The following is a 13547-nucleotide window of genomic DNA, read 5'->3' on the forward strand; positions in this document are numbered from 1 at the left end:
CCATTTCACATCACATTTGTGGGTCTTGGTCTTCAACACAATCTGTGAAATTTTGAGCTGTCTGTGTTTGCTACAAGTGGAGATATCACAAAGTATGCGCTTTTGTTGTTTCCATTGCTTTCAATGCATTTTGGCCTAAAACGTGCATTTGCTGTTTTCTCTCAAACGCAACATGGGAGAAAAACCATTTCACATCACATTTGTGGGTCTTGGTCTTCAACACATCCAGTGAAATTTTGAGCTGTCTGTGTTTCCTACAAGAGGAGATATCACAAAGTATGCACTTTTGTTATTTCCATTGCTTTCAATGCATTTTGGCCTAAAACTTGCATTTGCTGTTTTCTCTTAAACGCAACATGGGAGAAAAACCATTTCACATCACATTTGTGGGTCTTGGTCTTCAACACATCCAGTGAAATTTTGAGCTGTCTGTGTTTGCTACAAGAGGAGATATCACAAAGTATGCGCTTTTGTTGTTTCCATTGGTTTCAATGCATTTTGGGCTTAAACGAGCATTTGCTGTTTTCTCTTAAATGCAACATGCGAGAAAAACCATTTCACATCACATTTGTGGGTCTTGGTCTTCAACACAATCTGTGGAATTTTGAGCTGTCTGTGTTTGCTACAAGAGGAGATATCACAAAGTATGCGTTTTTCTTGTTTACATTGGTTTCAGTGCATTTTGGCGTAAAATGAGCATTTGCTATTTTCTCTTAAACGCAATGTGGGAGAAAAATATTTCAAATCACATTTCTGGGTCTTGGTCTTCAACACAATCTGTGAAATTTTGAGCTGTCTGTGTTTGGTACAAGAGGAGATATCACAAAGTAAGCACTTTTGTTGTTTCTATTGCATTCAATGCATTTTGTCCTAAAAAGAGCATTTGCTGTTTTCTCTTAAATGCAACATGGGAGAAAAATATTTCAAATCACATTTCTGGGTCTTGGTCTTCAACACAATCTGTGAAATTTTGAGCTGTCTGTGTTTGGTACAAGAGGAGATATCACAAAGTATGCGTTTTTCTTGTTTACTTTGGTTTCAATGCATTTTGGCGTAAAATAAGCATTTGCTGTTTTCTCTTAAACGCAACATGGGAGAAAAAACATTTCAAATCACATTTGTGGGTCTTGGTCTTCAACACAATCTGTGAAATTTTGAGCTGTCTGTGTTTGCTACAAGAGGAGATATCACAAAGTATGCGCTTTTGTTGTTTCCATTGGTTTCAATGCATTTTGGCCTTAAACGAGCATTTGCTGTTTTCTCTTAAAACGCAACATGGGAGTAAAACCATTTCACATCACATTTGTGGGTCTTGGTCATCAACACAATCTGTGAAATTTTGAGCTGTCTGTGTTTGCTACAAGAGGAGATATCACAAAGTATGCACCTTTGTTGTTTCCGTTGGTTCAATGCATTTTGGCTTTAAACGAACATTTGCTGTTTTTTCTCTTAAACGCAAAGTGGGAGAAAAACCATTTCACATCACATTTGTGGGTCTTGGTCTTCAACACAATCTGTGGAATTTTGAGCTGTCTGTGTTTGCTACAAGAGGAGATATCAGAAAGTATGCGCTTTTGTTGTTTCCATTGGTTTCAATGCATTTTGGCCTTAAACGAGCATTTGCTGTTTTCTCTTAAATGCAACATGCGAGAAAAACCATTTCACATCACATTTGTGGGTCTTGGTCTTCAACACAATCTGTGGAATTTTGAGCTGTCTGTGTTTGCTACAAGAGGAGATATCACAAAGTATGCGTTTTTCTTGTTTACATTGGTTTCAATGCATTTTGGCGGAAAATGAGCATTTGCTGTTTTCTCTTAAACGCAACGTGGGAGAAGAAACATTTCAAATCACATTTGTGGGTCTTGGTCTTCAACACAATCTGTGAAATTTTGAGCTGTCTGTGTTTGCTACAAGAGGAGATATCACAAAGTATGCGCTTTTGTTGTTTCCATTGGTTTCAATGCATTTTGGCCTTAAACGAGCATTTGCTGTTTTCTCTTAAATGCAATTTGGGAGAAAAACCATTTCACATCACATTTGTGGGTCTTGGTCTTCAACACAATCTGTGAAATTTTGAGCTGTCTGTGTTTGGTACAAGAGGAGATATCACAAAGTATGCACTTTTGTTGTTTTCATTGCATTCATTGCATTTTGTCCTAAAACGAGCATTTGCTGTTTTCTCTAAAAATGCAACATGGGAGTAAAACCATTTCACATGACATTTGTGGGTCTTGGTCGTCAACACAATCTGTGAAATTTTGAGCTGTCTGTGTTTGCTACAAGAGGAGATATCACAAAGTATGCACTTTTGTTGTTTCCGTTGGTTCAATGCATTTTGGCCTTAAACGAGCAATTGCTGTTTGTTCTCTTAAACGCAAAGTGGGAGAAAAAACATTTCACATCACATTTGTGGGTCTTGGTCTTCAACACAATCTGTGGAATTTTGAGCTGTCTGTGTTTGCTACAAGAGGAGATATCACAAAGTTTGCATTTTTCTTGTTTACATTGGTTTCAATGCATTTTGGCCTTAAACGAGCATTTGCTGTTTTCTCTTAAACGCAATATGGGAGAAAAACCATTTCACATCACATTTGTGGGTCTTGGTCTACAACACAATCTGTGAAATTTTGAGCTGTCTGTGTTTGGTACAAGAGGAGATATCACAAAGTATGCACTTTTGTTGTTTCTATTGCATTCAATGCATTTTGTCCTAAAACGAGCATTTGCTGTTTTCTCTTAAATGCAACATGGGAGAAAAATATTTCAAATCATATTTCTGGGTCTTGGTCTTCAACACAATCTGTGAAATTTTGAGCTGTCTGTGTTTGCTACAAGAGGAGATATCACAAAGTATGCACTTTTGTTTCCATTGGTTTCAATGCATTTTGGCCTAAAACGAGCATTTGCTGTTTTCTCTTAAAACGCAACATGGGAGTTAAACCATTTCACATCACATTTGTGGGTCTTGGTCTTCAACACAATCTGTGAAATTTTGAGCTGTCTGTGTTTGCTACAAGAGGAGATATCACAAAGTATGCGCTTTTGTTGTTTCCATTGGTTTCAATGCATTTTGTCCTAAAACGAGCATTTAATGTTTTCTCTTAAACGCAATATGGGAAAAAAACCATTTCACATCACATTTGTGAGTCTTGGTCTTCAACACAATCTGTGAAATTTTGAGCTGTCTGTGTTTGCTACAATTGGAGATATCACAAAGTATGCACTTTTGTTGTTTCCATTGGTTTCAATGCATTTTGGCCTAAAACGAGTATTTACTGTTTTCTCTTAAAAGCAATATGGGAAAAAAACCATTTCACATCACATTTGTGGGTCTTGGTCTTCAACACAATCTGTGAAATTTTGAGCTGTCTGTGTTTGCTACAAGTGGAGATATCACAAAGTATGCACTTTTGTTGTTTCCATTGGTTTCAATGCATTTTGGCCTTAAACGAGCATTTGCTGTTTTCTCTTAAATGCAACATGCGAGAAAAACCATTTCACATCACATTTGTGGGTCTTGGTCTTCAACACAATCTGTGGAATTTTGAGCTGTCTGTGTTTGCTACAAGAGGAGATATCACAAAGTATGCGTTTTTCTTGTTTACATTGGTTTCAGTGCATTTTGGCGTAAAATGAGCATTTGCTATTTTCTCTTAAACGCAATGTGGGAGAAAAATATTTCAAATCACATTTCTGGGTCTTGGTCTTTAACACAATCTGTGAAATTTTGAGCTGTCTGTGTTTGGTACAAGAGGAGATATCACAAAGTAAGCACTTTTGTTGTTTCTATTGCATTCAATGCATTTTGTCCTAAAAAGAGCATTTGCTGTTTTCTCTTAAATGCAACATGGGAGAAAAATATTTCAAATCACATTTCTGGGTCTTGGTCTTCAACACAATCTGTGAAATTTTGAGCTGTCTGTGTTTGGTACAAGAGGAGATATCACAAAGTATGCGTTTTTCTTGTTTACTTTGGTTTCAATGCATTTTGGCGTAAAATAAGCATTTGCTGTTTTCTCTTAAACGCAACATGGGAGAAAAAACATTTCAAATCACATTTGTGGGTCTTGGTCTTCAACACAATCTGTGAAATTTTGAGCTGTCTGTGTTTGCTACAAGAGGAGATATCACAAAGTATGCGCTTTTGTTGTTTCCATTGGTTTCAATGCATTTTGGCCTTAAACGAGCATTTGCTGTTTTCTCTTAAAACGCAACATGGGAGTAAAACCATTTCACATCACATTTGTGGGTCTTGGTCATCAACACAATCTGTGAAATTTTGAGCTGTCTGTGTTTGCTACAAGAGGAGATATCACAAAGTATGCACCTTTGTTGTTTCCGTTGGTTCAATGCATTTTGGCTTTAAACGAGCATTTGCTGTTTTTTCTCTTAAACGCAAAGTGGGAGAAAAACCATTTCACATCACATTTGTGGGTCTTGGTCTTCAACACAATCTGTGGAATTTTGAGCTGTCTGTGTTTGCTACAAGAGGAGATATCACAAAGTTTGCATTTTTCTTGTTTACATTGGTTTCAATGCATTTTGGCCTTAAACGAGCATTTGCTGTTTTCTCTTAAACGCAATATGGGAGAAAAACCATTTCACATCACATTTGTGGGTCTTGGTCTACAACACAATCTGTGAAATTTTGAGCTGTCTGTGTTTGGTACAAGAGGAGATATCACAAAGTATGCACTTTTGTTGTTTCTATTGCATTCAATGCATTTTGTCCTAAAACGAGCATTTGCTGTTTTCTCTTAAATGCAACATGGGAGAAAAATATTTCAAATCATATTTCTGGGTCTTGGTCTTCAACACAATCTGTGAAATTTTGAGCTGTCTGTGTTTGCTACAAGAGGAGATATCACAAAGTATGCACTTTTGTTTCCATTGGTTTCAATGTATTTTGGCCTAAAACGAGCATTTGCTGTTTTCTCTTAAAACGCAACATGGGAGTTAAACCATTTCACATCACATTTGTGGGTCTTGGTCTTCAACACAATCTGTGAAATTTTGAGCTGTCTGTGTTTGCTACAAGAGGAGATATCACAAAGTATGCGCTTTTGTTGTTTCCATTGGTTTCAATGCATTTTGTCCTAAAACGAGCATTTAATGTTTTCTCTTAAACGCAATATGGGAAAAAAACCATTTCACATCACATTTGTGAGTCTTGGTCTTCAACACAATCTGTGAAATTTTGAGCTGTCTGTGTTTGCTACAATTGGAGATATCACAAAGTATGCACTTTTGTTGTTTCCATTGGTTTCAATGCATTTTGGCCTAAAACGAGTATTTACTGTTTTCTCTTAAAAGCAATATGGGAAAAAAACCATTTCACATCACATTTGTGGGTCTTGGTCTTCAACACAATCTGTGAAATTTTGAGCTGTCTGTGTTTGCTACAAGTGGAGATATCACAAAGTATGCGCTTTTGTTGTTTCCATTGCTTTCAATGCATTTTGGCCTAAAACGTGCATTTGCTGTTTTCTCTCAAACGCAACATGGGAGAAAAACCATTTCACATCACATTTGTGGGTCTTGGTCTTCAACACATCCAGTGAAATTTTGAGCTGTCTGTGTTTCCTACAAGAGGAGATATCACAAAGTATGCACTTTTGTTATTTCCATTGCTTTCAATGCATTTTGGCCTAAAACTTGCATTTGCTGTTTTCTCTTAAACGCAACATGGGAGAAAAACCATTTCACATCACATTTGTGGGTCTTGGTCTTCAACACATCCAGTGAAATTTTGAGCTGTCTGTGTTTGCTACAAGAGGAGATATCACAAAGTATGCGCTTTTGTTGTTTCCATTGGTTTCAATGCATTTTGGGCTTAAACGAGCATTTGCTGTTTTCTCTTAAATGCAACATGCGAGAAAAACCATTTCACATCACATTTGTGGGTCTTGGTCTTCAACACAATCTGTGGAATTTTGAGCTGTCTGTGTTTGCTACAAGAGGAGATATCACAAAGTATGCGTTTTTCTTGTTTACATTGGTTTCAGTGCATTTTGGCGTAAAATGAGCATTTGCTATTTTCTCTTAAACGCAATGTGGGAGAAAAATATTTCAAATCACATTTCTGGGTCTTGGTCTTCAACACAATCTGTGAAATTTTGAGCTGTCTGTGTTTGGTACAAGAGGAGATATCACAAAGTAAGCACTTTTGTTGTTTCTATTGCATTCAATGCATTTTGTCCTAAAAAGAGCATTTGCTGTTTTCTCTTAAATGCAACATGGGAGAAAAATATTTCAAATCACATTTCTGGGTCTTGGTCTTCAACACAATCTGTGAAATTTTGAGCTGTCTGTGTTTGGTACAAGAGGAGATATCACAAAGTATGCGTTTTTCTTGTTTACTTTGGTTTCAATGCATTTTGGCGTAAAATAAGCATTTGCTGTTTTCTCTTAAACGCAACATGGGAGAAAAAACATTTCAAATCACATTTGTGGGTCTTGGTCTTCAACACAATCTGTGAAATTTTGAGCTGTCTGTGTTTGCTACAAGAGGAGATATCACAAAGTATGCGCTTTTGTTGTTTCCATTGGTTTCAATGCATTTTGGCCTTAAACGAGCATTTGCTGTTTTCTCTTAAAACGCAACATGGGAGTAAAACCATTTCACATCACATTTGTGGGTCTTGGTCATCAACACAATCTGTGAAATTTTGAGCTGTCTGTGTTTGCTACAAGAGGAGATATCACAAAGTATGCACCTTTGTTGTTTCCGTTGGTTCAATGCATTTTGGCTTTAAACGAACATTTGCTGTTTTTTCTCTTAAACGCAAAGTGGGAGAAAAACCATTTCACATCACATTTGTGGGTCTTGGTCTTCAACACAATCTGTGGAATTTTGAGCTGTCTGTGTTTGCTACAAGAGGAGATATCAGAAAGTATGCGCTTTTGTTGTTTCCATTGGTTTCAATGCATTTTGGCCTTAAACGAGCATTTGCTGTTTTCTCTTAAATGCAACATGCGAGAAAAACCATTTCACATCACATTTGTGGGTCTTGGTCTTCAACACAATCTGTGGAATTTTGAGCTGTCTGTGTTTGCTACAAGAGGAGATATCACAAAGTATGCGTTTTTCTTGTTTACATTGGTTTCAATGCATTTTGGCGGAAAATGAGCATTTGCTGTTTTCTCTTAAACGCAACGTGGGAGAAGAAACATTTCAAATCACATTTGTGGGTCTTGGTCTTCAACACAATCTGTGAAATTTTGAGCTGTCTGTGTTTGCTACAAGAGGAGATATCACAAAGTATGCGCTTTTGTTGTTTCCATTGGTTTCAATGCATTTTGGCCTTAAACGAGCATTTGCTGTTTTCTCTTAAATGCAATTTGGGAGAAAAACCATTTCACATCACATTTGTGGGTCTTGGTCTTCAACACAATCTGTGAAATTTTGAGCTGTCTGTGTTTGGTACAAGAGGAGATATCACAAAGTATGCACTTTTGTTGTTTTCATTGCATTCATTGCATTTTGTCCTAAAACGAGCATTTGCTGTTTTCTCTAAAAATGCAACATGGGAGTAAAACCATTTCACATGACATTTGTGGGTCTTGGTCTTCAACACAATCTGTGAAATTTTGAGCTGTCTGTGTTTGCTACAAGAGGAGATATCACAAAGTATGCACTTTTGTTGTTTCCGTTGGTTCAATGCATTTTGGCCTTAAACGAGCAATTGCTGTTTGTTCTCTTAAACGCAAAGTGGGAGAAAAAACATTTCACATCACATTTGTGGGTCTTGGTCTTCAACACAATCTGTGGAATTTTGAGCTGTCTGTGTTTGCTACAAGAGGAGATATCACAAAGTTTGCATTTTTCTTGTTTACATTGGTTTCAATGCATTTTGGCCTTAAACGAGCATTTGCTGTTTTCTCTTAAACGCAATATGGGAGAAAAACCATTTCACATCACATTTGTGGGTCTTGGTCTACAACACAATCTGTGAAATTTTGAGCTGTCTGTGTTTGGTACAAGAGGAGATATCACAAAGTATGCACTTTTGTTGTTTCTATTGCATTCAATGCATTTTGTCCTAAAACGAGCATTTGCTGTTTTCTCTTAAATGCAACATGGGAGAAAAATATTTCAAATCATATTTCTGGGTCTTGGTCTTCAACACAATCTGTGAAATTTTGAGCTGTCTGTGTTTGCTACAAGAGGAGATATCACAAAGTATGCACTTTTGTTTCCATTGGTTTCAATGCATTTTGGCCTAAAACGAGCATTTGCTGTTTTCTCTTAAAACGCAACATGGGAGTTAAACCATTTCACATCACATTTGTGGGTCTTGGTCTTCAACACAATCTGTGAAATTTTGAGCTGTCTGTGTTTGCTACAAGAGGAGATATCACAAAGTATGCGCTTTTGTTGTTTCCATTGGTTTCAATGCATTTTGTCCTAAAACGAGCATTTAATGTTTTCTCATAAACGCAATATGGGAAAAAAACCATTTCACATCACATTTGTGAGTCTTGGTCTTCAACACAATCTGTGAAATTTTGAGCTGTCTGTGTTTGCTACAATTGGAGATATCACAAAGTATGCACTTTTGTTGTTTCCATTGGTTTCAATGCATTTTGGCCTAAAACGAGTATTTACTGTTTTCTCTTAAAAGCAATATGGGAAAAAAACCATTTCACATCACATTTGTGGGTCTTGGTCTTCAACACAATCTGTGAAATTTTGAGCTGTCTGTGTTTGCTACAAGTGGAGATATCACAAAGTATGCACTTTTGTTGTTTCCATTGGTTTCAATGCATTTTGGCCTAAAACGAGTATTTGCTGTTTTCTCTTAAACGCAACACGGGAGAAAAACCGTTTCACATCACATTTGTGGGTCTTGATCTTCAACACTATCTGTGAAATTTTGAGCTGTCTGTGTTTGCTACAAGAGGAGATATCACAAAGTATGTGCTTTTGTTGTTTCCATTGGTTTCAATGCATTTTGGCCTTAAACGAGCATTTGCTGTTTTCTCTTAAACGCAACACGGGAGAAAAACCGTTTCACATCACATTTGTGGGTCTTGATCTTTAACACTATCTGTGAAATTTTGAGCTGTCTGTGTTTGCTACAAGAGGAGATATCACAAAGTATGTGCTTTTGTTGTTTCCATTGGTTTCAATGCATTTTGGCCTTAAACGAGCATTTGCTGTTTTCTCTTAAATGCAACATGCGAGAAAAACCATTTCACATCACATTTGTGGGTCTTGGTCTTCAACACAATCTGTGGAATTTTGAGCTGTCTGTGTTTGCTACAAGAGGAGATATCACAAAGTATGCGTTTTTCTTGTTTACATTGGTTCAATGCATTTTGGCGTAAAATGAGCATTTGCTGTTTTCTCTTAAACGCAATGTGGGAGAAAAAACATTTCAAATCTCATTTGTGGGTCTTGGTCTTCAACACAATCTGTGAAATTTTGAGCTGTCTGTGTTTGCTACAAGAGGAGATATCACAAAGTAAGCACTTTTGTTGTTTCTATTGCATTCAATGCATTTTGTCCTAAAAAGAGCATTTGCTGTTTTCTCTTAAATGCAACATGGGAGAAAAATATTTCAAATCACATTTCTGGGTCTTGGTCTTCAACACAATCTGTGAAATTTTGAGCTGTCTGTGTTTGTTACAAGAGGAGATATCACAAAGTATGCGTTTTTCTTGTTTACTTTGGTTTCAATGCATTTTGGCGTAAAATAAGCATTTGCTGTTTTCTCTTAAACGCAACATGGGAGAAAAAACATTTCAAATCACATTTGTGGGTCTTGGTCTTCAACACAATCTGTGAAATTTTGACCTGTCTGTGTTTGCTACAAGAGGAGATATCACAAAGTATGCGCTTTTGTTGTTTCCATTGTTTTCAATGCATTTTGGCCTTAAACGAGCATTTGCTGTTTTCTCTTAAAACGCAACATGGGAGTAAAACCATTTCACATCACATTTGTGGGTCTTGGTCATCAACACAATCTGTGAAATTTTGAGCTGTCTGTGTTTGCTACAAGAGGAGATATCACAAAGTATGCACCTTTGTTGTTTCCGTTGGTTCAATGCATTTTGGCCTTAAACGAGCATTTGCTGTTTTTTCTCTTAAACGCAAAGTGGGAGAAAAACCATTTCACATCACATTTGTGGTCTTGGTCTTCAACACAATCTGTGGAATTTTGAGCTGTTTGTGTTTGCTACAAGAGGAGATATCAGAAAGTATGCGCTTTTGTTGTTTCCATTGGTTTCAGTGCATTTTGGCCTTAAACGAGCATTTGCTGTTTTCTCTTAAATGCAACATGCGAGAAAAACCATTTCACATCACATTTGTGGGTCTTGGTCTTCAACACAATCTGTGGAATTTTGAGCTGTCTGTGTTTGCTACAAGAGGAGATATCACAAAGTATGCGTTTTTCTTGTTTACATTGGTTTCAATGCATTTTGGAGTAAAATGAGCATTTGCTGTTTTCTCTTAAACGCAACGTGGGAGAAGAAACATTTCAAATCACATTTGTGGGTCTTGGTCTTCAACACAATCTGTGAAATTTTGACCTGTCTGTGTTTGCTACAAGAGGAGATATCACAAAGTATGCATTTTGTTGTTTCTATTGCATTCAATGCATTTTGTCCTAAATTGAGCATTTGCTGTTTTCTCTTAAATGCAACATGGGAGAAATATATTTCACATCACATTTCTGGGTCTTGGTCTTCAACACAATCTGTGGAATTTTGAGCTGTCTGTGCTTGCTACAAGAGGAGATATCACAAAGTAAGCGCTTTTGATGTTTCCTTTGGTTTCAATGCATTATTGCCTAAAACAAGCATTTGCTGTTTTCTCTTAAATGCAACGTGGGAGAAAAACCATTTCACATCACATTTGTGGGTCTTGGTCTTCAACACAATCTGTGAAATTTTGAGCTGTCTGTGTTTGCTACAAGAGGAGATATCACAAAGTATGCGCTTTTGTTGTTTCCATTGGTTTCAATGCATTTTGGCCTAAAACGAGCATTTGCTGTTTTCTCTTAAACGCAACATGGGAGAAAAACCATTTCACATCACATTTGTGGGTCTTGGTCTTCAACACAATCTGTGGAATTTTGAGCTGTCTGTGTTTGCTACAAGAGGAGATATCACAAAGTATGCACTTTTGTTGTTTCTATTGCATTCAATGCATTTTGTCCTAAAACAAGCATTTGCTGTTTTCTCTTAAATGGAACATGGGAGAAAAATATTTCAAATCACATTTCTGGGTCTTGGTCTTCAACACAATCTGTGAAATTTTGAGCTGTCTGTGTTTGCTACAAGAGGAGACATCACAAAGTATGCACTTTTGTTTCCATTGGTTTCAATGCATTTTGGCCTAAAACAAGCATTTGCTGTTTTATCTTAAAACGACACGGGAGAAAAACCGTTTCACATCACATTTGTGGGTCTTGATCTTCAACACTATCTGTGAAATTTTGAGCTGTCTGTGTTTGCTACAAGAGGAGATATCACAAAGTATGCGCTTTTGTTGTTTCCATTGGTTTCAATGCATTTTGGCCTAAAACGTGCATTTGCTGTTTTCTCTTAAACGCAATGTGGGAGAAAAACCATTTCACATCACATTTGTGGGTCTTGGTCTTCAACACAATCTGTGAAATTTTGAGCTGTCTGTGTTTGCTACAAGAGGAGATATCACAAAGTATGCGCTTTTGTTGTTTCCATTGGTTTCAATGCATTTTGGCCTAAAACGAGCATTTGCTGTTTTCTCTTAAACGCAACATGGGAGAAAAACCATTTCACATCACATTTGTGGGTCTTGGTCTTCAACACAATCTGTGGAATTTTGAGCTGTCTGTGTTTGCTACAAGAAGAGATATCACAAAGTATGCACTTTTGTTGTTTCTATTGCATTCAATGCATTTTGTCCTAAAACAAGCATTTGCTGTTTTCTCTTAAATGCAACATGGGAGAAAAATATTTCAAATCACATTTCTGGGTCTTGGTCTTCAACACAATCTGTGAAATTTTGAGCTGTCTGTGTTTGCTACAAGAGGAGATATCACAAAGTATTCACTTTTGTTTCCATTGGTTTCAATGCATTTTGGCCTAAAACAAGCATTTGCTGTTTTATCCTAAAACGACACGGGAGAAAAACCGTTTCACATCACATTTGTGGGTCTTGATCTTCAACACTATCTGTGAAATTTTGAGCTGTCTGTGTTTGCTACAAGAGGAGATATCACAAAGTATGCGCTTTTGTTGTTTCCATTGGTTTCAATGCATTTTGGCCTAAAACGTGCATTTGCTGTTTTCTCTTAAACGCAACGTGGGAGAAAAACCATTTCACATCACATTTGTGGGTCTTGGTCTTCAACACAATCTGTGAAATTTTGAGCTGTCTGTGTTTGCTACAAGAGGAGATATCACAAAGTATGCGCTTTTGTTGTTTCCATTGGTTTCAATGCATTTTGGCCTAAAATGAGCATTTGCTGTTTACTCTTAAATGCAACATGCGAGAAAAACCAAATCACATCACATTTGTGGGTCTTGGTCTTCAACACAATCTGTGAAATTTTGAGCTGTCTGTGTTTGCTACAAGAGGAGATATCACAAAGTATGCCCTTTTGTTGTTTCCATTGGTTTCAATGCATTTTGGCCTTAAACGAGCATTTGCTGTTTTCTCTTAAATGCAACATGGGAGAAAATTATTTCAAATCAAATTTCTGGGTCTTGGTCTTCAACACAATCTGTGAAATTTTGAGCTGTCTGTGTTTGCTACAAGAGGAGATATCACAAAGTATGCACTTTTGTTTCCATTAGTTTCAATGCATTTTGGCCTAAAACGAGCATTTGCTGTTTTCTCTTAATATGTAACATGGGAGTTAAACCATTTCACATCACATTTGTGGGTCTTGGTCTTCAACACAATCTGTGAAATTTTGAGCTGTCTGTGTTTGCTACAAGAGGAGATATCACAAAGTATGCGCTTTTGTTGTTTCCATTGGTTTCAATGCATTTTGTCCTAAAACGAGCATTTACTGTTTTCTCTTATACGCAAAATGGGAAAAAAACCATTTCACATCACATTTGTGAGTCTTGGTCTTCAACACAATCTGTGAAATTTTGAGCTGTCTGTGTTTGCTACAAGCAGAGATATCACAAAGTATGCACTTTTGTTGTTTCCATTGGTTTCAATGCATTTTGGCCTAAAACGAGTATTTACTGTTTTCTCTTAAACGCAATATGGGAAAAAAACCATTTCACATCACATTTGTGGGTCTTGGTCTTCAACACAATCTGTGAAATTTTGAGCTGTCTGTGTTTGCTACAAGCAGAGATATCACAAAGTATGCACTTTTGTTGTTTCCATTGGTTTCAATGCATTTTGGCCTAAAACGAGTATTTGCTGCTTTCTCTTAAACGCAACACGGGAGAATAACCGTTTCACATCACATTTGTGGGTCTTGATCTTCAACACTATCTGTGAAATTTTGAGCTGTCTGTGTTTGCTACAAGAGGAGATATCACAAAGTATGCGCTTTTGTTGTTTCCATTGGTTTCAATGCATTTTGGCC

The sequence above is a fragment of the Taudactylus pleione genome, unplaced genomic scaffold (genome assembly GCF_031769625.1).
Source record: "Taudactylus pleione unplaced genomic scaffold, aTauple2 ptg000760l, whole genome shotgun sequence".
Lineage (NCBI taxonomy): Eukaryota > Metazoa > Chordata > Amphibia > Anura > Myobatrachidae > Taudactylus > Taudactylus pleione.